The sequence below is a fragment of the Anabrus simplex genome, chromosome 4 (assembly GCF_040414725.1).
Source record: "Anabrus simplex isolate iqAnaSimp1 chromosome 4, ASM4041472v1, whole genome shotgun sequence".
NCBI lineage: Eukaryota > Metazoa > Arthropoda > Insecta > Orthoptera > Tettigoniidae > Anabrus > Anabrus simplex.
In genome coordinates, this window is record NC_090268.1 from 34,661,080 (window position 1) to 34,672,427 (window position 11,348).

Genomic DNA, 11,348 nt, shown 5'->3' on the forward strand with positions numbered 1-11,348 from the left:
TCCGCAGGAAACAGCATCCATCAAGATGTCAGATGGCCGGAACACCGCTTTTATTCCCTTCTCTACGCTAGCCTGGATTTCGTCTTGTTTGCAAACTTAAAATTGGGTCACGCGGTCATGGTTGAAGGCCTCGCGATGCACATCCAACATGCGCATATGTCGTGCAGTATCCGCCGCCAGGAAAGAGAAACGCCCTGTGCAAACAAAAGACACAGCGCAAATATACCTTGTAAGTGAATCTAATAATCGCCTAGCTCCACAAAGGTCAACAGACGACATTACAAAGAGCACTCTTGTAAACCGGCGGGAAGAAACAAGCACCTCAAGAAACATTAAAGTAGAGAAATATAGATAGATAAATGTCTTTATTGCCGTAGTTAATGCCATTACGCCTTCTCTTACACTAAACCAATTATTATACAATAGAACTATTATTAACGATACCATAACCCATACTAAATAAAGCTTAGTTAAACGCAATCAAAATATTTTATGACAGAAATAAAATTCCACCCCAGTGAGACATAGGCCTACATATTTGCAATAATAATAATAATAATAATAATAATAATAATAATAATAATAATAATAATAATAATAATAATAATAATAATAATAATGTCCGGCTCCATGGCTAAATGGTTAGCTTGCTGGAAATTGGTCACAGGGGTCCCGGGTTCGATTCCCGGCAGGGTCGGGAATTTTAACCATAATTGGTTAATTTAGCTGGCACTGGGACTTGGTGTATGTGTCGTCTTCATTATCGTTTCATCCTCATCACGACGCGCAGGACGCCTACGGGAGTCAAATCAAAAGACCTGCATTTGGCGAGCCGAACTTGTCCTCGGACACTCCCGGCACTAAAAGCCATTCCCCATTTCATTTTATAATAATAATAATAATAATAATAATAATAATAATAATAATAATAATAATAATAATAACAATAGTAAGCAGCCTCCGTTGCTCAGACGGCAGCGCGTCGGCCTCTTACCGCTGGATACCGCGGTTCAAATCCAGGTCACTCCATGTAAGATTTGTGCTGGACAAAGCGGAGGCCGGACAGGTTTTTCTCCGGGTACTCTGGTTTTCCCTGTCATCTTTCATTCCAGCATCACTCTCCACTCTCATTTCATAGCATCTATCAGTCATTAATAATAAATCACTTTGGGAGTGGCGACCCCATCGTACTAATAGCCTATATCTGCTTCATTCATTCCATCCCTAACCCGGTCAATGACTGGAAAACAGGTTGTAGGTTTTCAATAATAATAATAATAATAATAATAATAATAATAATAATAATAATAATATGCCAGGAATGCACAGTTCACGAAATATAACATGAAGTTTATAGGGAAAATAAAACTTTATTCGTTATGCAATAATTAATCGTTACAAACTGTTGATTTTTTTTTTTTTGCTAGGGGCTTTACGTCGCACCGACACAGATAGGTCTTATGGCGACGATGGGATAGGAAAGATCTAGGAGTTGGAAGGAAGCGGCCGTGGCCTTAATTAAGGTACAGCCCTAGCATTTGCCTGGTGTGAAAATGGGGAAACCACGGAAAACCATCTTCAGGGCTGCCGATAGTGTGATTTGACCCTACTATCTCCCGGATGCAAGCTCACAGCTCTACGCGCACGGCCAACTCGCCCGGTAACTGTTGAATTAAATCAAGTTACATGTCTTTGACACTTTCTTTATGTTATTTATGAGGAATGTTACATCTGATGGTTACATCGAATTGGGATGCCGTAACACTCCAGAATAGCATGCCATCGGTTAAGGGTGCTGTAACACTCTAGGATACCGTGACATCGGGTAGGAAGATGTGACACTCTGGGATACAATGACATCGGGTGTGATACTCTGGGATACCAGGACACCAACTTCTCTGAGATAACGTGATATAGGCTAGGGAGTGAAATTAGCTATGTGCAAGGAAGTAATATTTTAGTAGAATTTTCCAAACGATGACTAGTGTAATCTAATTTTTCTTCGGTCAGAACCATGCCCTGCTGTTTATTTTCCTAGGCTGGATACTTCTAGTTTCCTGAAATCTATATAATTATATAAAATAAGAGTTTTGTCTGTACATTGCTCAAAATTTGAAAATAATGGTATTTCTGTATCAATAATAATATAAGAAAATTTATTGGACTCCAACCTATTCAATACACGTAATGCATTATTATTGAGATTCTTTCAATACGGAAAATAAAATGATTTTCATTACTTGTAATTTCTGTATCAGTCATGTCCATAGTAACAAGGAAATGCATTTTTTAATTTTCCGTAATGTCTGTCTGTCTGTCTGTCTGTCTGTCTGTCTGTCTGTCTGTCTGTCTGTCTGTCTGTCTGTCTGTCTGTCTGTCTGTCTGTCTGTCTGTCTGTCTGTACACGCATCACGAGAAAACGGCTGAAGAGAATTTAATGAAAATCGGTATGTAAAGTCCGGGAATAAGTCGCTACAATCTAGGCCATAAATAATCTTTTTCACGCTGAGAGAAATGGTAGTTTAGGGGAAGGCCTAAAATTTAATTCTCAAATATTTATATTATTAGTGGTCCGATCTTAATGAAAACCGGTATGTAAAGTTCTAAAATAAGTCGCTACTATATAAACTATAAATAATCTTATTCACTCTGAAAAATGGTAGTTTAGGGAAAGCCTAAAATTTAATTTGCAAATATTTTATGTTATTAGTGGTCCTATCTTAATTAAAATAGGTATGCAAAGTCGGCGAATAAGTCGCTACAATCTACGTCATAAATAATCTTATTCACGCTATAAAAATGGTAGTTTAGGGGAAGGCCTAAAATTAAATTCTCAAATATTTGTTATTAGTTGTCCCATCGTAAATAAAATCGGTACGCAAAGTCGGGGAATAAGTCGCTACAATCTAGGCCATAAATAACTTTATTCACGCTGAGCGAAATGGTAGTTTAGAGGAAGGCCCAATATTTAATTCTCGAATATTTGTGTTATTACTGGTCTTATGGACAATTACTATATAAATAAAGTTACATAGTAATAAATTTCCGATCAGTTATGTCTTATACATTTTGACCGTATCGTCTATGATAACGGAGATATTCATGAATATGGATTTTTGTTTCTAAGATCATATCAGCGCCGTCACGAGAAAATGGGTAAACAGAATTTAATGAAAATCGGTATGTAAAGTCGGGGATTAAGGAACTACTGTCTACGCTATAATTACTTCTATAAGACGGCCTTATATTACAGAGTCGAAAGAAAACTGAATGTGAAGGACTACAATACAGAAAGCTCATATCATTGATCAACAATAACATTAGATTGACCATTGTTTGTTGTGATTTGCTTTGTGTCTCTGTTGCCATTCATCTCCGATAGATGGGATTACTGCTGTATAGCGAGTTTTTTTTAATTTGCCGCGCCGACACAGATAGGACTCATGGCGACGATGGGATATGAAAGGGCTAGGAGTGGGAAGGAAGCAGCCCCTACATTAATTACGTTACAGCCCCAGCATTTTCCTGGTGTGAAAATTGGAGACCACGGAAAACTATCTTTAGGGCTGTCGACAGTGGAGTTCGAACCCACTACCTCCCGGATCCAAGCTCACAGCTGCACAGCCAACTCACCCGGCCGTACCAAATATAACAGCCTGCCTGAAAATTGGCGGGAAGTAGCTGGGTAATTAGATACAATTCTGATACTACTGATACGTAACAAACTGGCTCATCATAGCATTCGAGCTATTCAATTCCTACTCTGAGGCACTGACTGGAATGAGCAGTGTGCATATTTAACGGAATAATGGCAGAGAAGTGTTTACGGCTGTCTGCGGTCTGGTCATTGCAGCATTGGAACTTTGGATTGTTAGATCGGGACCGTAGTAGTGTTCGTTAAAAGTGAGTAAATGTGCGGTTTATTAATTTGATCAAGTATTTTATATAACATTGCTTTTAATCACTACATTCCTTCTGACGACTTCAGGTAGGAAAACTACAAAGGCAGTCTTTCTGAGAATCCTGTAGCGAAGCACGGGTACATCAGCTAGTTGACTTTAAATATTATAGAATGTTTTAGGGCTTGTAACATCAACACCCGGGAATCTTTCTTGAAACCGTGTAACTTCACGAGCTGATTGAGTTGATATATATGAATTGTACATAAAGACACGCTGTGCCGTTGAAAACGCATTAGCCACAATAGCTTTTATAACTAACTAGCAAGATACCGGTGCTACGTTACGGTATTAGGCAATACTGAAATTTATAATTTTATATATAATCCGCCAAAAAACGCGATCTGACGGCAAAGTTCGTCCCATTTTTCAATCTTTCTCTCCAGCAATCGATTTCCACTTCCCGGGCTAGCTCCAGGTATTCCGCCCGGTCAATTGGGTCCCTAAATCTTTGCCATCTTTTCCTATAAGCATTTTTAATATGGATCGAATCCTTGAGGAGATTCGGCGTGGTGTCGTCTTGGGTGCCTTGGCGGTACTGAACCCGCGGCCGGACTGCATTCGTAGTCATTACCCGACCAGGACACGTTTCCAGCGCGGTCCGCACATTTTGACGATGTTCTGGACCCCGGAGCAAGATGCAAGACAGCTACTTGGCGGTAAATTACATCTGCTGCCTTTATCATTGTTGACAATGTGACCAGCACCATTGTCGCGCGTAGGAAATTGCGCGGGATTTCTGGCGATACGAATGATATACTTCCGCGCATTAATGGCCTTATTATAGAGGTGAACGATTGCACGGGCAATATCATTCCTATCGTTTATTTCAAATGTGTTTAAATTTTTATTTATATGCCAGGACATCGCCCTCTAGTATACCTCTCCAGGAGAATCTACTGTAATGTAACTTTAAGTTCTCCAAAGGAAAAGATGGCTCTTGAAAACGAACCCAGGAAAAATTACAAATAATCGGTTTGTGATCAGAATCAAGTACATTATGAAGAGTAAAATCAATTGGCCTCAACTCCTTTTTCACCCCACCGCCGTTAAGTTGATTCCCCCCCCCCTCCAAAAATAAGTTGCGTTTCTTTATGTTTAAAGGAGATACCAAAAACAAATGTTCACGTATGTTACATTCAGTTTTGAGATATAAGTATCCCCATAAAAACAATTCACTTTCTTTCACTTCCTTTCACACTACCCCCTTAAGTGAATTTTCCGGAAAAAATATTTATTTATTAGTAAAGGATCTTCTAAATACCAATTATCACGACTGTAACATCTTCTGTTTTTGAGATATGTGTCCTCATGAAAGAATTCAACTAATTTTTTACCACCCCCGCCCCAAAGATGATTTCCCCCAAAAATGCGTTTTTCTTTATTTTTAGTGGAGATCCAAATACCAATTTTCACGTCTGTAACAACTTTAGTTTTTATTAGATGTAAATAACCTCATACTTAATTCAATTAATTTTTCATATTTCAATTTTTCATAGTCCCCCCCCCCCCATTTCATTGGATTTTCCGAAATCAAAGGAATACGTGCTTCTTTACTTTTAAAGCAGATTCCAAATAAAAATTGTCACGTCTGCAACATCTTTCGCTTTTGAGACAATAATACTCGTATCTTCAGACAAATAATTTTTAAAAATTCAATCCCCCCCCCCTTTAAGTGGATTACCGAAACCAAAAAAATGCGATTTCTTTATTTTTAAAGGAGATTCCAAATACCAAATTTCACGTCTGTAACGTCTTCAGTTTTTGAGATATCACTATCCTAATAAAAAAATTCAACCACGTTTTCAGTCATTTTTAGCCCCACCATATGTTTTTTCCGAAAACAAAAAATACATGTTTCTTTGTTTTAATAGATATAAAAATACAATTTTTCACTTCTGTAACATGTTACGTTTTTGAGATATACTGTAGACATGCTCACCCTCCTTTTTAGTTCCCCTTAAGTGGAGTTTCCGAAAACAAATCACCTATGTTTCCTTACTTTTACAGGAGATTCCAAATACCAATTTTTACGTCTGTAACATTTTGCGTTTCTGAGTCTGAGGTACAGTCTTTCTAAAAAATTACCCCATTTCTCACTCCTTTTTAATCCCCATTAATTGGATTTTCTAAAAACAAAAAATACGTGTTTCTTTATTTTTAAAGGAAATTCCAAATACCAATTTTCAGGTCCGTAATATCTTCAGTTTCTGAGATGTAAGTATCCTCATTAAAGGCATTCAAGCCCTTTTTCACCCCTCCTAATAGGATTTTCCGAAAACAAAAAAAGATACATTTTTTATTTTTAAAGTTCTAAATACCAATTTTTACATTCTAAACTTTTAAAGTTTTGAGCTATAGATACACTCATTTTAAAAATTCACCCCCCTTTTTACCCCCCTTAGCGACGGAATATCCAAAAATCCTCCCGTAGCGAGCACCTACATTGTAATATAAATGTATCGTCAAAATTTCATTTCTTTATGTCCAGTAGTTTTGGCTCGGCGATGATGAATACGTCAGTCAGTCAGTCAGTCAGTCAGGACATGTTTTATATTGTCGTGTCACTGACAAGGCGCCGCCCGCAATCTGTACACAATTGAGCAAACGGTCCGACCTAGAGTCAAACCGCAACCTCCCAGCACGAAGAATAATGTAAAATAAGATTCATGAAGTCAAAGAAAAGGAAACTGAATCCAAATGTATCTCACAATACAGTAGTGAAATGCCAGATCAAGGATTGAAAGTGTCGTAGTAATGAAATGTAATGTCGTGTGGCTTTTAGTGCCGGGATATCCCATGACGGGTTCGGCTCGCCAGGTGCAGATCTTTCTATTTGACTCCTGTAGGCGACCTGCGCGTCGTGGTGAGGATTAAATGATGAAGACAACACATACACCCAGCCCCCGTGCAATTGGAATTAACCAATTAAGGTTAAAATCCCCGACCCGGCCGGGAATCGAACCCGGGACCCTCTGAACCGAAGACCAGTACGCTGACCATTTAGCCAACGAGTCGGACAGTGTCGTAGTACTATAATTCTATAGGGAAACAACTTTAAGGGATATATTAGAAACCTTAAGACAACGCAGCTTTGAAAAGTTGAAACCAGCTAGGCATGGTGAAACATTCGAGTACATAATAGGATGTTTGTAACTCCCTTATCACGGCGTGTACACGGCCAAAGGACAGTAGAATGAAGCTTGGAGGACACGTAGAACGGAAAGTTTCTAATATTTCAAGCTTCCAGAACAATCGGACGATTACAATCTTATTAGGGAAGGAATGTTACTGACCAATAGGAAAACGACAACTCAAGATGACGAGGAGGTCGAAGTCGACACTGCGTGGTAGTTTCGGGAACACCAAAGGTAACTTAAAGAGGTAACAGAAACGGAGGAAGTGAGTTGGAAGAGGGAAGTCAATCGGGACAGCAAGCCGGTCAGGCCGCGAGACGGTATTCGAGCAAGAGCTCAGAGTCAGGGAATCGGTGATCAGTAAGTCACTATTGAAAAGTATTCTTACGGCAGTTGCCGGGAAATCATGTAGCCTTAGATGGTAGAGTAGAGGGTCGGAACGACACTTGAGCGGGTTAGCCAAAACTGCAAGTACGAGTAGGTAGCGACCAGGGAGTTGCGCAAGTGATTGAGCAAGAAACTGATCCTCACAGCCGTAGTCGAAAGACATTTAATAAAAGGCAAATGACTGCTAAGGAGCATTGGTCGTCTTGTTGAGGACTAGTTGAAGGTCTCTGGATGAGCCCACCGGGTAGTTCACTAAACCCTACAGGAACAATATAAGGGAAAGCTCACGCAAGAGGCATGGAGCATTCAGGTCACAGACTCGAGCGGGGAGAAGAAAATTACCAACGGTAGAGTACACAGCTGGGAAGAGGTAACTATGGAAGGAGTAGTTCCAGTACAACCACCGAGTCCAATATTAGGGAATCCATACAGACATAGGCACTTAGCATACGACAGAGCAGTATTCTCTTGGGTTGAGGTGTGTGAAGCGTGTGAAGTTAGTGGGTGTTAAAAGTGCTAATAACCACATAAAACGAAGAGAGAAGACATCGTGGAAGCCACCTTCACGTTGGAAGATAAGTATTTACTAGTATTATCTAGAAGAGAAAAACAGGGAACCAAAGAGTTTAATTAGCTTAATTGTATGTAGACGTAGGAAGTTCCCAATCAGCAAGAAGAGTCTTAATTACACTTGTTTGTATATATGTGTATTTGTGTACAGTGAATTTCAGACAAAATTCAATATAGTCAGTTCGGCATAAGCCACCTTATTTGGTGTTATTATTGTAGAATCGCTAATGCATTAGAACCCAATACAGTCCCCAGCCTGTTAGTCCTTACGATATGACAATATATATACTGTAGATTAGAGAATTGTGAAAAGACCAAAAAAACACACACTGCGAACAGCTGAAATATGACACGTGCGCATGCTCAGCTAGCAGGGATGGAAGGGCACACAAACCAAAGGTCTTTTTTATGGTACAAAACATGTGTTGGCATACGGTGCCATCCCGTTCTTGCACGCGGCGAACGAGCGGAGAGCTCTCGCATAGCAAAGACACCGCGCGTGCCGGAGAAAAGCGTATCTGATCACTCAGTACAAGTTAATAAATTAGTAATTAATGAATCAATAATAAATTATAAATTAAGCAACAAAAAATAAATTAAGCAACAAGTAACAAATTTATTAATAACAAACAAATTTTGTCACGCAACCTGAAACTGGAGCACTACGACCAGAAGCTCTGTATGCCATGGAGTGTCTTTCATTGAATCGAAGAGGTCTGATGGTGAAACTGGAAGTCGGAGAGAGGAGAATTCTCAGGAAGATCTTAGGTCCGGTAAAGGAAAATGAAGAATTCTACAGACGGCACAATTCCGAGCTCCAAAAACATATGGAGAGGGTCTCTGATTGTGCTAGGAAAAGAAGAGTAGCTTTCTATGGCCATATAGTAAGACTGCCTCCCAAGAAACTGACCAATTGCCTGTTCATCTTTTTTTTTTTTTTTTCCTAGTTGCTTTACGTCGCACCGACACAGATAGGTCTTATGGCGACGATAGGACAGGGAAGGGCTAGGAGTGGGAAGGAAGCGGCCGTGGCCTTAATTAAGGTACAGCCCCAGCATTTGCCTGGTGTAAAAATGGGAAACCACGGAAAACCATCTTCTGCGCTGCCGATAGTGGGGTTCGAACCTACTATCTCCCGAATACTGGATACTGGCCGCACTTATGTTCATCTTCTGGCAGAATATGAAGAATCATACCACTTGACTGATTAAAACTGAGGACATTGAAGAACTGGGAATATCAGGTCTTCAACAAAGATGGTCTGTACGACATACCCCGAAAGAAGTTCATGGATTTCAGGAAAATCCCCAGAAGAAAGGTACCTGCTGGACAGATCAAAGAAATGAGTAACAACGGCAGAATATGCGAGAATACTAGACAAATATCAAAGCCCAACAGTTGAACAAGCGTGCTCCAAAGTAGGCCCATTCGAACCAGAAAGAAGAAGAAACAAATTCATTAACGAAGAACAAAGAACAAGCAGTAAGCAAATTAAGAAGAGAAAAAGCATAAATTAATACGCTATTTATTAGTTAAAACTAAGAAAAACAAGGAATAGGCAAATTAAAGCAACAAATAAAATAGAACCTACATATGAGGAAATGAACAAACCAGAAAGTGCACTGTTCATGTGATCAATATATGCTCAGTTTTTAAGCGGTACAACAGAATGAGCCATATTCTATGAATACGATAAAGACACGCGAAGAAATTTGCATTACTGTGGTTTACAGTGGCATGCCAAAATCATTTTAAATGTAAATATAACTGAACTGGACGATGGCGGGCCACTAATTGGTGTACATGTTTACCTGTCAGGGAAATTACCGTTCAATCATCTGAAGCTACACAATGCCTGCTTGTTTATATATAGTAGCTCTTTATAACAGCCTGCCTCATTTAATGATGTTCACATATCGAACCGACGACAGATGTGACCTAATTCCAGGCAATATAGACCGGCTCGGAAACTGTGGGAGTACTCCACAGTGGACAACACAGAGTGTACATGTTGTCACCTGCCGCTTAATATAACTCATAAAGAGGTAGCCTGAATGGCCAAATAACACGCTGAAAACATTTACGAATTCTTTATCATTATCATCATTATGCTTACTTCATTTAGGACTATTGATGTTGCTGTTTGTTACACAGTCGCAGGATGTTCACACCAAAGAGTCACGTACATACTAAACCAATGTATCTATGTAGCATTTCTAAAAAGTAACCTAAAATCCTTGTTCCCTAATTAGAATGAAAGAGACGAAGAGATAAAGAAAAAAGAAAAGGAAAGGAAGCAAGAAAGCGAGTAGAAAGAGGGAAAACACACTGAAGAATTGCTCTTGAGTGATTCCTTTCTTAATCCTTTTACCCCCAGGGTTAAATTTGCTGACCGTTCATTATAATCCCCTTCTCGTTGGCCTTGAACTTCTTGATGGCATCTTCAATTAATAATAATAATAATAATAATAATAATAATAATAATAATAATAATGAGGAAAAGGAGACTTATGTTTTTTGGACATTTATATCGAATGCAAGATAGTAGATTAACCAGTAAGATTGTCAGATATTTGTGGGGTAAGAAATCAACGACAAGCTGGGTCAATGAAGTAAGAAAGGATTTAGAAAAAAACAATATAACAACAGAAATAAATAATAGAGAAGGCTTTCGGGAAAAAGTATTGAAAATAGAAGGATTCCAAGGTAGGAAAGTAAAAAAGACTGGTTCAAAGTGGTCTGCTAGTTGCTTTACGTCGCACCGACACAGATAGGTCTTATGGCGACGATAGGACAGGGAAGGCCTAGGAGTTGGAAGGAAGCGGCCGTGGCCTTAATTAAGGTACAGCCCCAGCATTTGCCTGGTGTGAAAATGGGAAACCACGGAAAACCATTTTCAGGGCTGCCGATAGTGGGATTCGAACCTACTATCTCCCGGATGCAAGCTCACAGCCGCGCGCCTCTACGCGCACGGCCAACTCGCCCGGTCAAAGTGGTCTGAAGACAGAAAGAAGAAACATAGTGAACAGATGAAAGCGTACTGGAAGAAAAGGAAAGAACAAAGAAGAAGGAATTGAAATTGGCACGTGGTCCTCTGGTGGCCCATTCGAAATAATAATAATAATAATAATAATAATAATAATAATAATTGATTTACGTCCGACTCATTGGCCAAATGGTCAGCGTTGAGGCCTTCGGTTCAGAGGGTCATGGGTTCGATTCCCGGCTGAGTCGTGGATTTTAATCGCCTCTGATTAATTCTTCTGCCCCGGGGAAAGGGTGTTTGTGTATTTCC